Source organism: Mandrillus leucophaeus, unplaced genomic scaffold (genome assembly GCF_000951045.1).
Source record: "Mandrillus leucophaeus isolate KB7577 unplaced genomic scaffold, Mleu.le_1.0 Scaffold511, whole genome shotgun sequence".
NCBI lineage: Eukaryota > Metazoa > Chordata > Mammalia > Primates > Cercopithecidae > Mandrillus > Mandrillus leucophaeus.
The window spans coordinates 1,966,695-1,972,329 of record NW_012105487.1 but is presented as its reverse complement, the minus strand read 5'-3'; the positions used below and the strand labels follow the sequence as shown (position 1 = coordinate 1,972,329).

Below are 5,635 nucleotides of genomic sequence, written 5' to 3'. Positions count from 1 at the left end.
GGAGGCAAGGACGCAGGAACAAATTTAGCATTGACATGAAACAGTTGAAGATGGTGAATCTGACACAGTTAATAATGAGCAAATCCTGTTGTGTTCCACAATATTTAGGCACACTTATGCAAAAAATCATTTCAGGAAACCATGGCTTTATATCTGAGGAAGCAAAAGTGGAGTGAAAGGGCTTGGCAGTGAAGAACCACTTGTTCACATCCCTTGTTAAAGTAATCCCACATAACCTTACTCCATTTCAAGCCAAGACTGTTTGGAATCTTATGTCCTGTTGCCACAAGAACTGAGCTCAATACTTTAGAGTCCCAAGCCCCATATCTGAGAGTGGGTAAAGGTATTCTTAGAAGAACACAGGCATGTATCTGTAGGACCTCAGTAAACTTCCTGTTTTGCATAATTCTCTTCTGCCTCCCTGGTTTGTCTGAGTGCTACTCTTTCTTCTTCCCTCTCCTGAGTGAAGGCAATTGACTGATGCTTAATTGTTATTTCTTTCTAAAATTGATAACATAAAACGAGGGCATTAGGATTCTTCCTTGAAAATCTTGTGTTTTTATAATAAAAGTGTTTGTAGCCAAAACCTGCCCCATGTAAATAAGTATCTGTTAACAATTACAAAAATAGTCATATGCATCCGTTTTGTGAACTCAGTGAAGTCCCAGAAATCTTTTTAGTGCTCTGATACCTTGTAATAAAGGACCTCTAGAGGTTACTGAAATGAAAGCATGCGGAGTTACTGTAGCGGTGTGTTGTTATTGGGGAAAATAAAACCAGCAGTCATTCACTGTAGAGCCTACATTGCTGTAACTGGTGTTGCCTAGTAAACTATCTGGCATGCAAAATGGTAAGTATTCAAAGTACCTGACATTTGTGATCATTGTCATAGTAAACTGTTGGCATTTGGTTTATTTTCCAAAGCCAGATCATTTGTACTTCTCTTAAATATTTTGGCTTTAGAAATTTGTTGTTGATACAGATAATTTATCTCCTCATTGCCCTGTTTCCCTTATTGCTGCCCTGCATTTAGCTGCAATTTGCTTTAATTGAGTCATCCCCATGATCATGGAGAATTTGTTCAGTATTTTGATTTTTAGCTATAATCTTATTGTGACTTGTTTATCTTGATAATTAACATTATTGCATGAAGACCCAGTAGAGAAAAAATATTATGTGGGAAATTCATTCTTTAATAGTTAATATAAGCCTTCAGATGTTAAATGTCAAAGCCTGCAAGTTCTCTTGATCCTTAAAAGGCTTGTAAATAAAGACAGTTCAGTTGAAGAAACTATACTGTTAAAGTCAAATATTTTTAGAAATCAGCTTTGAGTCTTGGGGATTTAGAAATTTACATAAATGATCTGAATCTCAGCAAGCTCTAAATAAACAATAACTATTTGATGGGAGAATTTAAAGAGAGCCTGCCATCACAGTGATCATTATCTGCAAAAGTGATAATTCACTAAAAAAGTTATGCCTAACTTTATAATAACTTAATATCACAGTGGTAATTTTTAATCAATAAACTGGAATATAATCAGATTGGGGAATATGTAAATCTGTGTCAGTTCAGTGAAACCTGCCAAGAGGAAGAGAAAAGAGAAAAATGTAAAAATCGTATTGGATTTCGGGGGAAAGCTTTAAAGAAATGTAGTTACACCTCTGCTTGTCATACTCAGCATGGGACATACAGAGCCCCACCACAGTGCTTGAATTTATAGGAATCTATCCAGCGGCACTTTGTCCAACATTGGACCTTCCCAACAAAAAGAAATCTTATACTCTTGCTTCTTAGTGTTTAAGATGTGCATTATGTGCTTTTTATTTTTTTTGTCCTATGAAAGAGTAGCTGATGGTGCTGGATTGAAGGCATATCTACTCTGCCTCTGACTAGCAATATGAAATTGGTTATGTTATTCAGCCTCTCTACATTTCAGTTTCAGGAAATTAAGTGGACTAAGAATATCATCATTAGGCAATATGTACCTCCAATATTCTGTATTATGTGGAGATGTCAAGTCTGTATTTGCTTACACAAATCATAGTTCCAAAGGAGTTCAGAATGAGACATATAGAATTGAAAGTTCTATTTATGTAGATACTAGTTAAAGCACCGGAATTAAATGGATTTAAAATGCTTTATCTGTATGTTGAAAAGAGTATAGGCTCAGGAAAGGGCCCAGGAACATACCATGATTGGGCCCAGGAGACAGTAAGAGAGTTTCAGTGACTAAGGAGACACAAGGAGAGCATGGGGTTTCTGAAACCAGGAGAAGAAAACCTTTTTCATAGAAACAAGCGATAAACTTCACTAAACACTTCCAAGACATTTTGGACAAGAACAGAAGAGTTATCTTTCATTTTCACTGCATGTAGCTTAACAAAAGTTCATAAAGGCAGTGAAAATGAAAGCTCAATTAGAGTGGTCTGAGGAGAGAATCCAGGTGATGAAGTAGAGGATGCGACTATAGATGGCTCTTTCTAGAAGTTTTACTTTAAAGGGTAGCAGAGAACTGGAGTACAGCTGCAGATGTAGTTCCTCCTCCTCCCTGTCCTCCACCTCCAGTTTCTTTTTCTTTCCATGAGTGTAACAGAATGAAATTTAAGGCATAATCCTGTAGAAAGTAAGGAATTAATGATGTAGGAAGGAGATTGGATAATTCTCCAAAGTAAATAAATCCTCAGATGCTGCCAGGCAGTGGGCTCTAGCACACAAAGGGATTGACATCTGATAGGAATTGAGCTGTTTTATCCACATAACAATTATTTTTCAGAGAAAATCTAGTTGTAAAAATATAGCCAAAAACCAAAGATTAGCCCTGTGTGTGTGTATGGTAACTTGTGATGTAAAATGCATTCCTCAGTCTAGGTCCTGATCAAAAATCAAAAATTTTAAAAGTAAAATATCTTGAGGGAACTACAGTCAGACGACAGCAGGATGAAGGATAATAGTCAGAAAGACTACAAAGAATACAAAGGCCAGGCATGCTGGTTCATGCCTGAAATCCCAGCGCTTTAAGAGCTGGAGCTGGGAGGATCACTTGAGGCCAGGAATTTGAGACCAGCCTGGGAAACCTAGACCCCCATCTCTACAAAAATAAAAATAAAAGACTACAAAGTAGAAAAATCAGAGTGAAACGGAATCTTCAATACAAACAGTAGGGGGATTTTAGCAAACAGTAACTGACTAACATCAGATGGTGGTAAGATTTGTATGGAGTTCAGTGCTGAGAGGTCTTTTTAACAAGCAATTTAAATGTGAACATTGCCTTGTTTACATAGCTCGAATAAAATGCAGTATAATGCACAGAAAACAAAAAAAAGTAAAAAGCTTAAATAATCTTTGTTCTTAGGACAGTGTTTTTCAAATAAGGATTATGGTTCACTATTGGGTCGTAACATAAAATACATTTCTTACTGTGGCTCCAAGAAAAAGAAAACCCAAGTTTAAGAAGGCTTAACAACAGAGTTTGCCTGTATCATATAAGAAGTCCTGAGTTCTTCGTCTACTAAGAATAGCTCCATGGCCCGATATGTGTTAGAATTTGCATTTTGGAAAGGTCTTTTTTTCACATTTCTTGTCTTATGGTCGTAAGATGACAGATTATCCCAGGCCTCATGTTTACATTCGAAGACTAAAAAACACTGTGGTAGATAGAAAAAGCCCCTCCCCAGAGATGACTCCTCGGTCCTCATTCCCAGACCTGTGAATGTGTTGCCTTACATTGCAGGTATACTCTGCAGATGTGATTAAATTAAGGATATTGAAATGAAGGGATTAACCTGCCTTATCTGGGTGAGTTCAGTGTAATTATAAGAGTTGAGTGAGCCAGGAGATTCAGAGAGGGAGTGTGACCATGAAAGAAGAATGATGTGGAGTGAGAAAGACTCACCTAGCCATTGCTAGTTTTCAGGATGGAAGGGTATCATGAGCCAGGGCACATGAGTGGCCTCCTGAAGTTGGAAAAGGAAAAGGAACATGTTCTCCCCCTAGAATATCCAGACGATGTCACTCAGTGGGTTCTACTTCAGGCTTCTGACATCCAGAACTGTAAGATCACTAAGTTTTGTATTTTAAGACACCAAGCTTGTAGCAATTTGTTATAGCAGCAATGGGAAACTAACAAACATGTATGCACAAAAAGGGGAAAAGAGTTGTGCCAGTTGAGTTTGTTACTTTCTGTCCGGAAAGCAAAATCCTTCACAGAAACTCTACTGAACTTTCGTTTGCTTACATCTCCCTTTCCAAAATTAGGCTGCATGACCACTATGGATCAACCACAAACCAAAAGAATTCAATTGTCATGGCACTGCTTAATTAGACAATCACAGTTCATCTCTTGGAGCTGAGACGGGGATCATTTCCTTTCTAAGGTCTACTGAACTCTCATTAGCTGGAAAAAAAGTCAAAGTCTATTGGGAGAGAAGAAGGAGGTTGAAGACAAGTGGATTTTTAATGCCTAGCTGATGTTGGGAGGCTAAGTATAAAACGACATTCTGTGGCCAGGCGTGGTGGCTCACACCTGTAAACCCAGCACTTTGGGAGGCTGAGGTGGGTGGATCACCTGAGGTCAGGAGTTTGAGATCAGCCTTGCCAATATGGGGAAACCGCATCTCCACTAAAAATACAAACAATTAGCCCGATGTGGGGGTGGGCATCTGTAATCCCAGGTACTTGGGAGGCTGAGGCAGGAGAATCGCTTGAACCCAGGAGGCAGAGGTTGCAGTGACCCGAGATTGTGCCATTGCACTCCAGCCTGGGCAACAAGGGCAAAACTCCACCTCAAAAAAAAAATCCTGATGTTGAATGTGTAGCAGCTTGTGCCTGAAACATTGCCCCATATCCTTTCCACCAACAAGTCTCGCTGTTTTCTTTCAAAAATACATTTCAAATTTGTCTTATATCCACATGTCCACAACCACCGTTCTGTTTTAATCTAACAACATCTCTCTTTTGAATTACATAAATGACCAGTTAATTCTCCTCCTAAAAGCTGTTTTGCTTCTCACTTCCCGCTATCTTATTTTTTGTTGCATTAGGCAGCCAGAAGAATCTCCTAAAAATTTAAGTTGTCCATTCTCTGCTTTTTATATTACCTAACCACTTCTTGTTGAAGTTAGGATTAAGCTCAAAATCCTTAAGTGACTTACCTCTTTTGCAACATTGCTTGTAGAGTAAAAGATTCTTTAACACCATTCTTCTTTCCAGTTTTGGCCAGATTTCCCCCCCCCCCGCATTAAATACTACTATTTATATAATTAAATTTTAGTTTATGCACCAATTTGAATGAATACTTGATAAATGTCTCTACTTCTAAATTATAACTTCCGTTAGAATGGAAGTCAGGTACACTTTTACCCACTATTGTATTGCACTTAAAGAGGAACTGTTGAGTGGGTGAATAATTAATAAAATGAGCAAATAGTTCTCATCCTTAAGAACATTCTAAATCAGTAGGACGAAAGAATGAGTAACTGTAGTTATGCCTTGCTTAATGATAGGGATACTGTATTAGTCTGTTCTCATGCTGCTAATAAAGACATACTTGAGGTAATTTATAAAGGAAAGAGGTTTAATGGACTCACAGTTCCACATGGCTGGGGAGGCCTCACAATCATGGCAGAAGGCAAA

The 5,635-nt window shown here is 38.2% G+C and overlaps 1 protein-coding gene across 1 annotated transcript in view; it reads left to right on the top strand.

Moving 5' to 3' along the window:
* The window catches only part of LOC105551241 (glypican-5-like), a 768,847-nt gene that overhangs the window by 387,023 nt on the left and 376,189 nt on the right, over positions 1–5,635 (top strand). The gene's annotated exons all lie outside the window — the stretch shown is intronic.